At 40.6% G+C, this 13,713-nt stretch overlaps 1 protein-coding gene across 1 annotated transcript in view; it reads left to right on the top strand.

The window, feature by feature from the left end:
* The first annotated feature begins 806 nt into the window (after positions 1 to 806).
* MS4A10 (membrane spanning 4-domains A10) overlaps positions 807 to 13,713 on the top strand; it is a 212,529-nt gene continuing 199,622 nt past the window's right edge. The window contains exon 1 of the mRNA XM_069627731.1: positions 807 to 942. The gene's annotated coding sequence lies outside the window, so the exon portion shown is untranslated. The remainder of the gene's footprint in view (positions 943 to 13,713) is intronic.

The raw sequence follows: 13,713 nt of genomic DNA, 5'->3' as shown, positions 1-13,713 counted from the left end.
CTCTCACACTTGAGCAGAACCACCTCCGGTTCGGGAAGCAACTCGAGACCTTCCTTTTCGCTTCTGCTTTCTTTCTTCCTCTCCCCTGCTGATGCACCTGACTGCTCTGCGCACTGGTCACCCTCTGAACTCGGGCCCAGGCTCCTGCATGTACAGTTGCCCTTGCACTGCCTCTGGGCTCCCCAGCACTTTAGGGTCTGTATCTGCAACACTACAGTCCATTCTCTCTGCACTTATGAGCCACCTGCTGGCTGCACTTGTGAGTTAACTGCACTTACCCCTTCCCCTCACCACTGGCACTTTTCCCCTTCCCTCTTCCCCGCACTTGCACGATCTGAATGACACAAGACCTAGTAAGATTGTTATTTTGTCCTCCCTATGTTTCACCCTCGTTGTCTTGACACGCCTAGAAACACTTGTGTACAGGTGCGTTATAAATGCCACATCATATCATATCACTGTACTGGAAGAAATCTAAAAAATATGGTGCCATGTTGACTGGCTATAGACAGGTGACTGTTGATGTGCAAACACTAACCTTGTAGTTGGCATATTGCTGTGTTTAAACTTGGACAAGTAATAAAAGCTCTCTCACGCGCACACACACACACACACCTACACACACCTTAAAAAAAGAATGTGAAAAGTTCATGAATTAGCACTATAAAAATGGTCCCACCCTTGCCTGCTCTTGGCTCTTGCCCATGCCTCCTTGTGTATAGCAAGAGGCAGCGGTCATTGCTTTGAAGCAAAAGGTGTGTTTTTTTTTTTATGGAGAGCAAGTGACGAAAGTAAACCTTAATGGTGGACTCGCCTTCAAACTTTTTCTTGACTGCTTCATAATGTAAACATTCTTTGCCGGACAGCCTTGCGAGATTGGTGTTTCAAAGAGGAATCAGGAAAGAACACACCATTCTGAGAGAAGGGACCAAGGAACGGAAGGTGAGTTGGAAAGAGAATGCATATGGCAGGGAGCATATCAAGTGTAAACGAGAGGTTAAAAATATAAGTAAAGAAATACACGTTTGGTAATATGTTTCATAACTGTGTAGCACTCACACTGAGCGGCATCTACAGCCCCTACTAGCACTTGACACCTGATTCCTGCACTTACCCTTGCACTTGCCACCAGCTGGCTGCACTTTCATTTATTGTCTTTATTTATTTTACTGCTATCCTATGTACTGCACTGCCCCCACCCCTTTCACCCTGCAATTTTCCCCTTCCCCCCCTCCCCTGAACTTGCGCGATCTCAATGACACCTGGCTAGTAGGATCGCTGTCTGTCTTCCCTCTGTTCCGCCTCCCTTGCCTCGTTGCGCTTTGAAACACTTGTGTATAGGCTCGTTATAAATGCCTTATGATATCATATTGTATCATATCTAGTACTCATTGTCCAAGATTAAATGGATGATGCTCTTTGTGTGCTAGGATGATGGTGAATTGTTGCATAAAAGGTATAGCCATATTTCGAGCTCGTTCTTTTCGGGTGAGCAGGTTTTTATTCCAGCCTTGCGGACTGTGTACTGTAAATGTTTCCACACAGTGGATGGTTTTGCATGTTGGATTACCTGGGATTACCATTAAATGACCAAGTATTCGTCCTATAGCCGTTGATTACTATCAGATACCCAGGTACTTACTCCATTAGTAGAGTATGCTAAGAAATGGTCTGGTTCTTGTGTCATAAGCAGAGATCTCCATGAAACATATCTCATTGCCAGGGATAGCCACACAATGCCCAAGTACTTAGTTAATTGCCAGAGATTGCCATCAAATGTCCAATTTCCAGGTATTACGCTGAAATGCCCAGGTAATCACGAGACCCACCCTGCATCCGTATCCTCGTTAATGCTGGTGCCCAGGCCAGAAGCAGCAGAATGACCAAAAGAGACCACTCCTTCCATCCACTAGCCCTAAAGAGCAGATGGCGTTGAAAAAAGGACAGGTAAGGAAGGTGGGGTCTGAGAGTTTAGTGCTGTTGCATCATCAGACAGTGGCAATATCTGAAAGTGAAATGTGAACTGTCTGCAAGAATCCAGTGGTAAGAGCCGGGGAGGAGCCTAGTTTCTTTTGCTTTGTATGGTCTTTTCATGTGTTACCCTGTCTGCTAATGCTTTGGATGGTTTCCATGCTTTTCTCATGCCTTGCTATGTTATGTTTTGGTGTGCTATATGTGGTTTCAGGTTTATTTCTTCCCCTCACAACCTGCCCACTAAGTTCTCTGACTGCTTCTCGCACTAACACAGAAAGATGTAAGTTCCATCACATAATATTGATACCATCTAATCCACCCATGCCTGGCATTTGAACACCAAACAGACATCACACATCAGAACACCACACCTCTGCAACCAACTTATATACTGCAACCCGGGCCATTGCACCAGAGCACCATGAGCACACAGTGCTCCTTTCAGACACATATTGTCTCTATACTCGCAAACAAAACTTCTTGAAAAAAGCTCACCAGAGGAGCTCAGGGTAATTACATCCTGCATGCATCGACCCAACATCAAAGCTATCTTGCATTTATTTTCTCCTGGCTTCCCACTTACCTCATCCATCCTCCTCACTTTCAGATCTGCCAGAACACCTGGAGACCATGGAAATGGCAGGGGGGCATAATAAAAACCTCAATATCTTTTCTTTTCGAATTGTTCATCGTTTAAAAATGTATTCAATTTTAACAATATGTGCCATATGAAAAAAGAAACATATAAAGGAAAAAGAAACATACACATTTACAAGTCATTTAGCAGCATCAAATGAATAAAACCTGATTACATTCAAATGCTATTCTTATCCTCGGCAAATTACACAATAATTCATACAAATCATTTTCACATCTTAAAAACCCCACTCTAAAATTGTGCACTAATTAAAAAAACTGAAAATGTCCTTATTCATTTAATTTCAGGGCATTTAAAAAAATGCACCCCTGCAATGACAGTTGATGCTCAAAGACCAAGCATCCATGATTCCCAAAATGATTCACAATCCACGCTGACACAGACATCAAAGAATGTTTTAAAATGTAGATATCTCAATGTATATAGGTTGGGACACTCAACCAAAAGGTGCTTAAGGGATTCTACCAAATTACTTTGCTTAAAGAACCTACAATCGCCCCTTCCTTCTCCACCTGTTTATATCTTAAAGGAATCTCACCCTTACAATACAGGTTCCATCAAAACCGAAAGAAATCCTGCCTAATCCTTGGACAAGGAAAGATTTCTAAGTAATGGGCCGTTGTACCCCTACGTTTATGTTCACCCTGTAAATGACACAGACGTGTATACCCATGCAGTCTCTCCAGATTCAAACACCAATCCAGGTTAAACATTGTTTTTTTCACCTTATCTGGTTCATTGACAAGATCAACATCAGAGAACCCATTAACCTGCAGTATCGCTGCACATTGTTCCACAAGTTCCATCAAAGTTTGGACGATGCCCTTCTCCACCATATCAGCAAAATCACTATATAAGGTGTCGTTGGGGGATGCCAGAAATGTTCTATAGAGTGACAGGATATGCCACTGCCCTTTAACTTTCATAGAGTTTAGCCGAAGTATTTAATAGCGGTAACCGGCAGTAGATTCGGGCCTTCAATATTCCAGCCCTCCTGAATTCAAGACTCAGGCTTCCTCAGAAAGAGGGGCTCTTCTCTACAATGTACCTCTCTGTTGTTTCGATCTGAACAGGCAGAGGTGTCAATTGAATAAAAGAGCGGGGAAAACACGCACCGCCAAACCGATGCTGCAAAGGAATACAAAGAGGATTAGAAGTGCTATGAGGAGGAAGTAATGCAATCAAGCAACAGTAGTTGACGGAAATACCTAGGCAAGGATTGGAGTGGAGTTCACAACTAACTTAGAGAGACCAGAGGTAATTTTTAACGACCACTTGTGACCAGCCCTCTACCAAAACTTTTGTTTAACAATACACTATGTTCACCGGGTCACTTGCTTCCCCAAATCCATTCGTGGTTATTCCTTTTTATATATATGATTGATAGTTATTAAATTCTCATATACTACACAAATTTATATCAAAAATAGTTATTTTTTTAATAGCATTTCATCAATTACATTTTTTTGCTTTATCACATCTACTAATATAAAAAAAAATTTGCAAACTTTATCAAGCAATTTTTAGACAACAAACAATTTTTCAATAAATCTCAATTTAGCTATGCACATTCAATATCCTGTAGTACTCAATTATTAAACAATTTAAAGAGATGGTAATTTCATTAGGATCTGTTGTTTGCTCACCTCTTTCATAGAGGAGTAAATCCCAGTCCATAAAACTTTCACTTTGTATTCATTCACCCATGCTTACTTTCATACTGCATTCATACCATACCCGACATGTTTCATTCCTTTCACACTTTCACACTATTCACAAGGAAATTCTTCAGGGGTAAAAATTCTACCACATTCCATTGACATGTACAATTATGTTTGTCTTCTTGTTGGTAATTTCTCTGGGATCGACTGTCAATGAGGTCCCTTTAATCTTTTCTTAAAGTCCAACCATCAGACGGATAGCTGTGGGAAGCAAGTGTGGGATAGTCGAAATATTAATGCTCGAACATATCAAGGTTGACATTTTTAATACGTACAACATTCTGCATCTAGTGGCGGCAAAAAGGAGTAATTGTTTCTACTAACTCTTTCTTCACATCTGTTCTGACCTCATCTATCTATCTTGCTGAGTGCAGGGTTCACATGAGTAATCAATCATTGATGAATCTTATATCCACCTTCATAAAGTCAATCAATTGGCACTGTCTATACTTATGGCTTGCTCCATACAAATAATTAATTGTGGGTCGATCTTGTATTGTCATTCATAAACACAGGTAAACTATTACTATACATTTATCATGCATTGTTAGATGTCTAAAACCTGTCTTAATGCATTACCTTTACTTCACTCGTTTTTTATTACTTTTTATCTTAGTGTGGATCCTCTACTTCTGTGTCCACTTTGCCAGGAATTTCTGATGTCTCGAAGGGAATGTTCACCAGCTTCTGCCTCTAAGGGACCAATTAAATCTGCCCCTACTCAGGAAAAAATAGTTATTAGCCATCTGATATTTACCCATTTATATCTGTGGTTACTATCACATGGATCGAGTTGTTACAATGCTTATCATACTGACCTAGTGATTGTATAAATCCGGTCACTGGTCTTAGTAATGATTATCTGTTCCCGCAGTGTGTATTATTGCTTGCTGGACCGGATCAAGTATTTCAACACTACTCGTGATGGAGGTCATCCACATATATTTTTCTAAAACAGAAAAACACAGCGGGCACGGCACTTTAATTTTTTATTTTTTAAGCATTCGAGTCATTTAGTAAAATTCTACTTGCTCTATTCATTGACCCACTCTTACCGTTGCATTCTCTTTTTCATCCTGCTCTTTCCAGAGCTCGAAATTTGGATCCTCTTTAGCACATCCACTGTTTGCCCCGCCGATGGCGTCTCCTTCTCTCTTCGTTTTTCAACTGCTTTCCTTTATGTTGTCCATCGTCACTTTTTATTATGTACGACCTGCCATGTGACCTCATTGTCACGTGATTCTAAGGCGCAACGCCGTTAACTCACTTTTGTATTTATTCCCGAATTGTCATATCCTGCCTTCGACCCCCAGTTAGCCTACTCGATGACTCCGCCACTCGACCAGACCCGCGCGATGCGACCCCGCGGACCAACCTCGCGAACAAACACCAAAGTCTGCCGGGATCTCCTCACAGGTTTCTCATACTTATATATTAATCCATATTTTGTTTGTCCACATAGTTATAGATTTTACTGGATTCTTAGTCTAAAACTTAACCATCCATTTCCACGTGGTTTTTGGATATTGACAAATTAGCATATCCATAATGGAATTATTATACATAACTAGTTTCAGCCATTTTTGCGAAGTCATCAACATCATGTTGTTTACTCAGTTATACCTCGAGCTACTTGCCTGATCCTATGTCTTAGTCTGGAAACGAGTGGGTTGTCATTCTGTTTTCTCATTCAGGCCTAATTCTATACTTTTAGTTAGAAAAATCAGTTCTTTTTCTTTTTGGGCTAGCTTCCTTCTGTCAAGATTTGTGTCATTCGTTGGCCTCACTAGATAAACAATTGACCATCTCAAATCTTCCGGTTTGTGTATCATCTCTATAAAGTGTCCAACTAAAGGGGCAGAATGTACTTCATTTTTTATGCAGCTTTTGTGTTCTGTGATACGGATTTAGATTTTTCTTTCCGTCTTCCCTATGTATATCTTTTTACAGGGGCACCAGATCACATAGACAACGAAACAAGAGTTGCAGTTTGTCAGGACTTTTTGTTTCCATGGACTTTTAAGACCTAAGTCTATTTCCATTGTTTTTTTGGTTTGTTGACAACAAGCACAGGATCCACACGGATAGTGTCCCTCTGGTGCTCGCATCCCCCATGTTTCTGTTAGAGTTGGTTGTGGTTTACTCTGTTTAGTGATGTCGTTTCGCATGATCTGATCTTTTATTGTCCTGCTCCTTCGAAATGCCATCAGTGGTCTTTGTAATGGTACTTTCCCTTTTTCAAGGATACCCCAATTACGATGGATAATTTTTTGAATTCTATTCGAGAGATTGCTGTAAGTGTTAACAAACACTAGGTTTTCTTTATTTTTCTCTCTGGGATTTTGTTCGAGAATTGCCTCCCTGTTATTGTTATCGGCTCGCTTCATGGCCTTTCTTGTCAGCTTTTTCGGGTAACCTCTTTTATGTAAATTAGTTCTCAGTTCCTGAGCTCCCTCTCTATAGTCTGCATTGTTAGTGCTGTTCTTTTTTAGCCGTAGAAACTGACCGAAAGGTAGGTTATCGCGTGTGTGGATTGGGTGAAAGCTTGTATAATGTAACAGGGCATTGCGGTCAGTAGATTTTTTATAAGGTTTTACATAAAGTTCTCCCTTCTGTGGGTCCACTTGGAGTGGAGTTCACCATGGGATGGACCTACAAAGAAAATAAACCCAGTACAGTAAGTATAAGTGTTATCTAATAGGTTCTTCCTATAGGGTAATAAACAAAACAACAGACCTGAAATGAGGGACTCTCAAGGGTTAACGATGTCCAGTTTGGAGTAACAACAACAGGATAAAATAACAAACAGGCAAGTTAGTACAGGAAAGTAAACCCGGGTGGCACGAGGGTCACACTAGTGTCAGTTGGTGCATGCACAGGAAAGCATCACAATATGCACCTGAAGACCTGCTCATAAAGAATAATGCAATCCAATCAATATCCCAGTAGTGTCCAACAGGAAGAAGAAATGTCTTAGAATCCCAACAGGGACAAGAGGCATGACTGAAGCAGTATTAGCAGAGGAAGCGCTGACAGGTTTTCCCAATAATCATGCAAAGCTTGAATTACCTTGAAACACAAAGTGTTGGTACAACCTCAGACAAGGAGTAGAGCAGCTGAGGTGTCCCGGGATAATGAAGGTGAGAAAGCTGCAAGAAGGCAGTGGGAGCGGGTAGAAGCAATCCAATAATCGTTCCGCGTTGAGACCAGGGAGTGACTGAAGTGAACAAGGGAGAGAGCAGGCAGTCCAGGGGCGGTCTGGGTCAGTACCGTAACAGACTTTAGACAAGGCAAAAGGGGAGTAGACAAAACAATCCAGAAGACAAGCATGGGTCGGAAACCAGGAGGTCAATCAGGACTTCGTAACAGGAGTTCACGAAGAGAACGGACGTAACTGGAATAGAGGGCAACACTACAATTAGCAGCAACGAGCCACCAGGAAGACAGCAATTTTAAACCTTAGGGGGGCGTGGCTTCCTTACACGTCATCCACGTATGAGATGTGTCAGCTGACACGGGTTTCTCCAGGGCGTGTACAGGCGCCATGGCAACCTGTATCTGCTCCACAAGGGAGCCTGCGCGTCAGACGTACTCCGCAGGGAAGCCATTCTATGCCGGTATGTAACATCCTAGAACCCTTCGACAAATAATACCTTCTAACACTATCAGATAGTTCAGGACCCAGTCCTTCCAAAGGTCGATGCCATACAATAACTTCGGAGTTACTTTCCCTTCAAATATTTAATTAAAGGAGAGAGAGAGAATTTGTAATATCGATTTTGTATCCATTTCAACTGTGGGATAAGGGCCTCTGCTTTCTATTTTAAATAACTCAAGATGTCAGTTTTACCTGGGCAACCCATAATGGGAAACCCCAAATACAACATATAGTCAACCCTAGTCAGGGTTGTGCCATTCATTGTCTATTGCAGTGCTGCTTTTCTTTTACTTTTCGTAAATGACAGAATCTTAGTTTTTCGTGGGTTGCCCGTACAATCTATCAATAAAAAGTCCTCAGCGTATGCCAACCAACTCAACATCAGATCCCTATGTTTGGGTGTAACAAAGACTGCCGCTTCCAGAGAACTACTGACATCCTCTACATATAAATTAAATAGGCATGGGGCCAAAATGCACCCCTGCCTAAGATAGTTATATATCAACATTTTTTGGGATAAAGCACCCTCTTGATTCAATCTGACCCTCACATTGGAGCCTTCACGTAGAGTGACTATAAGTCTAAGCAATCCTGCCGGAATTCCTCAATTCAGCAATTTTCCCCCACAATTTTGCTTTGTATACTGTTTCAATAGTGTATTAAATCATATTTCCCTTTTGCTACAAGGTCCTGATAACACCGCAGAACAAACCCGTTAAGGTTGGTTCTGTGGTGCTTATGGATACCTTTTTGATTTTTATCGATTAGAACCTTGCCATACGCCCACAATACCAGAAAATTCAAAAACAAGCTGGCAAAAAAGTTGCTGTCAGAGGCTAATATGGAAATCGGTCTGTAGTTTCTTGATTCAGCTCTACTGCATGATTTATAAATTGGGATAATGAAAGCAGTTTGGCAAGAAACTGGGAAAGTGGCAGACTTTAAAATGTCATAAAAAAGCATTTCCAGGATTCCTGCCCAATCCAACGGTGCCCCCTTAAACAGATGGTTTGAAGTCTGGTTTGGACCTGGAGCCCTCAAATTACTGGCTCTCATTATCAGCTTGTATACTTCATTTGAGTCATATACTAAAGATCCCACCAAGGTTATTTCAACCCGTTTACCACCGACTCTCTCCCAAGGTTGGGAATTAGAGTCTGCATATAAATCCTGAAAATGCTTCACCCAATCCAATTCTGCAACGTCGTTGATCATTTGCTCCTCATTGCCCCTGCGCTGATTATTCATTAGGGCCCAGAAGGCTTGTGAGTCCTTCCATAGCAGGCGACCCAGCATTTCCTCTGCATCTAATTGCACCATGTGAGCCCAGTGGGTTCACACCCAATTCTTGTATTTTTGCCTTATCTTTTCAATTCTTCCAAAAATTGCCAGGTCCCGAGGCTTCATCCTTTGGATAGATCTAATAGTGGCCCTCATTTCCTGTTTCTGCCTAGCCAGGACCTCATCATACCTATGGTATTTTTTATGGATTGGGACATGTGGCCCTTTCATCATCTACAAGCTCACCTGCAGGCTCATTATGGAATCCCTCATTGCAGCATCCCATGATCACTCCAGCAGTTCCTGGCGATCTCCATTGCCTTATACTTCCCCATCAGAAAATCATCAACAAAAATATAATTCAGTGTTGAACTCTGAATAACTCGATACCAAGTGGGACGGCCCCTCAAACCCCCTCCACAACCCCATTCAGGTGGTTAAGTGCCAAATTATCTAGGCAATTATGCAATTTCCTACCATTATCCTGCATATCAAGGAGCTGGGTGGCAGAATCTTTAAGTCCCTCAAATATACTGCTATCTGCATCTCTATCTTTAAGAGACTGAACGCAGGTGGACTTGAGATCACCAAGAACGATCACATAGCCATTAGCATGTTTCTCTGACCTCTCCATAATAAAGTTTGCCAGTGAGTCTAACATGATAACATGATATTGCAAGGCGGGGAAGGGCAGGGAACCAATGGAGACCCCGTACATAAATGATGATTTGTGGCTACAGCATGGATCTGGATAAGTGGGATGGATGGGGAGGAATGCAAAGAATACTCTGCTTTCACCCATCCCTGATTTCTCTGCGCTAGTAATATTCTTGCCTTGGCATGGGGATATTCAAAGTGTTAAAGCATGCCTCTTCTAGCTTTGAAAATATTTGCAACCTCTTCCTTTAGTCTGTGACATTCTCGACCACATGCTTGATAACCCATTTTTAAGGTCAGTGTTTGATAAAGGGATATTGAGTTCTCCTAGCCTAGTCTTTCAGTTTCCTCATTACATTCAGTAATTATATTATTCTCCTTCTCTGAAACCAATCCACAGCAGCAGTCTGGAGGTTGTAACACTACAATGCAACCTGTGTAAACTATTAAAGTAAATAATCCCGTGAATAGATGTGCTGTGGTTCAGAATTATATTTGTATTCTCAAATCAAAAGAAAGTGTGCTCCAAATTCTAAGCACATATACCTGAGTAACCAAATGCTCATGATTCCATATACATTTGCATTGTTATTTTAACCAAAATTATTCAATCATACATCTGAGTAATAGCACAGATGACCAAATGACCTACATTAACTAATTAGAGCATGTGCTAATGTTTCACCCATCAGGGCCTTATCCAGGTAATATTGGTATCAATCCATCTGTAAGACCTAATGAAATTTGAATACAGTCCAAGATCACAATGTTACTACAGTTCCATCACCACAAATTTAATTTTACAGTTCTCCTTATCCTACAATTTAATTGTACAGTTCTCTTGATCCTACATTCATCCTATTTGCATATAGATATAATTATAAACAGTTGTGCATTATGCTCTTCCTCAATCTGCAGTCCTTTTAATGCACGGCATGCTTCATTATACATTCTGTTTAAGCTAAGTCCCATTATATTCAAAAGAAAAGGAAACTCAATGGATACTGTGCCTCTCTACACGTTAATATACTCCAATGTAGTGTTCAAATAGCCCTTATAAAAGCATTTTACCCAGATACCAATTGGTCTTTGATTATCTTGATTAGGATGATATCATAGATCCATTCCACTCATTCTGTCTGCAAGGCTGTGGGTGGTCAATATTTATTCCACAGCATACAACATAATGCACATTTCTATTAGTAAGATTCCACTTAAACTTCTTACTCAAAACAATTTGTGGTTTCCCCACAAATTGTGTTTGTATACCCAGATGGTAAATATAAGTAACTGTATAACTCTGATTATAGGCCAATCCTTACTGGCACCCTTGTTATGTATCATTCAATTTCCAATTTGTTTTACATCACAGGTTTCTCGGAAATCCTGTCCACAAAAAATAGCATCTCCATATGCTTAGCGATTGATAATTCATGCATTATACTTGTTTTATCACTCAGAAATTGCCATAAATTACCTCATATATACTTATTCATCTTAGTCCTTATGAGTAGCAATTCATCTTGACCTTGTTTCCACTTCACAGCCGGATTTGGAATCTGAAAACAAGGTGGACCAATCTCAGTACATTCCAAAACATAATTCAATATATACTTCAAAACTTGGATGTTTAAAAAGTCTGTTACTCTAATTTCTGCACTCACTAAATGATCAGAACATTGTTTCACAAGAAGCGGCAGTGTCCCACGTGTTGGATCGCCGCTGCCATCGTGTGCACAATGTTTATTGTTTCAAGTTGTGACATATAGTGACACGTTTATGTCATCTGCCTCATGATGTTACTGCACCACTATGTTTTGGACATCTTGACCCGTTCACACGATCTAACTAGAAAAACCTTACCATCGTAAACAGAAAAACCTTGTTTATTCTCTAAAACATTTTTTGAAGCAAACACTTTTAAAAAATTCTATTATTTAGATACACCCAACTTATTTATGACAAACAACTAAAGAAAGGTATGTCAAGGTGTATTAGCATCACCTTTACTCTTCATGTATATAGATTAAATTAGCCGTACAGTATATAGTTATTAAATTGACAAGTACTGTGCAAGAGTAGTCTTGGTTGTTAACTATATAATCTGGTGTATTACAAAATTGCCGAAGGTAACAACTTGTAAAAAGGTTATAAAAAACAAAAAGCGGGTGGTTCTCTTAACATATAACTAATCAGTATCATCTAATGTGTCTGACAACATTGTATACATTGACAGTGTCACTGACATAATACATTTGTGTCAAAATACCAGATTGATTACAGTTATATGAATTGACTTCACTGAATTCAAATCCAATAGTCAAGTGACTAATTTGAGATGATCATATATTGGCAACATAATATGTCAATTTCACTTGGTCCGACCGGCCACATGAAAGGTCTTGAGTCCCATATTACTAATAGAACACCAGTATGTCCAGTCTCTACCATATTGCTATAGGTTACTGCCTTATATTACCATGAATATATTATGTCCATTGGGGGGTACTCTCAAGTCCGTGTCAGAATGGGTCACTCAAGTGACTATATGGGGTGCCATTGCACATTCTAAATATATCCGACTGTTAATTCCTGATAAGGTATAACCCCGCTCCTCCTTTTGCATTGTTACTGATTCTGGTATAGACATTCAACCATGGCATTTAAGAAGTTACCCATTAACCATGTCGTTCATTTATCAGTACACAAAAGCTTGTACACAACAACTTGTCCAGAGAGTCCATCCTTATTTATAAGAAAACCTATAACTTGTTATGGCCTAGTGTGTTGTACTTCATAGTCTACAGTGAAGTTTGTTCACAATCTCACTATACATGTCAATATTCCACACTTGTGGTACTAAGACCACCTTGAACCAATATATTAACATACATTTCAATACCTCTTGGTGATTACAGTAAGTGTTAATACAAAAACAAATAGCATATTGCTTATTTGCTGTAACTCAACATATGTTTCGGTTGTCACAATAGGCCCCTAATTCAAGCCGGTAAATATAAGCGACCTTCTTCAGGAGACGGATGGTTCTGTTGCAACCACTCCGAAATGTCAAAAGGTGGAGTATGTCATCAAACCTCAATCTCCACGTGAAATAATGGAGACGCGTGTCAACGATGGACTAAATCCTGCAGTGGTGCTAGATAACTCTGCGCCTATACTGATAAAAAATTCAGGTATGGGGGTGTCTTGCGTCTTTAGTCAGTAGATCCAAAGAGGAAAAATCCCTGTTCTCGCCTCATGCGGCCGAGTCCAGATATGTTCTTATTTCATCAAATTTGGAGTGTGTGCACGACAAGAGAGAAGGAACCCAGGGAACATTGAACTGGAACCACCGCGCAGTGAGAAAAAACTGGGGTACCAGAATAAGAACATATCTGGACTCGGCCGCATGAGCATGAGCCTCCATTTTAACAACAAGCACAGCACGTATAACTGCTCTCACTGTTCACAGAGTGTCCTTTTCTTAAAAGGCGGCATTGTCACCGGTAACTATTTAAATGCCTGCAACCTCTGCTGTCATCCTGGTATGTGCTGCTGCTGTGTTGAAGGAACCTCACCCATAACAATGGAAGTGAGCATTGCTGTGTCTGGCTAGCCCCCGCACTGGACCGCACTGCTGCTACTCCCTCCATAACTTTCATCTATCCCCTCCTCCCTGCTCCTACTTACCCATTGAATGAACAGAGGCTAACAAAGGAAGCACTGTTAACGGGGGAGTGGGAGGACAGTTTAAAATCAAAGAA

The sequence above is a fragment of the Ambystoma mexicanum genome, chromosome 12, assembly GCF_040938575.1.
Source record: "Ambystoma mexicanum isolate Mex_15411 chromosome 12, UKY_AmexF1_1, whole genome shotgun sequence".
Lineage (NCBI taxonomy): Eukaryota > Metazoa > Chordata > Amphibia > Caudata > Ambystomatidae > Ambystoma > Ambystoma mexicanum.
The sequence above is the reverse complement of the archived record's forward strand: the minus strand, read 5'-3'. Positions and strand labels throughout refer to the sequence as shown.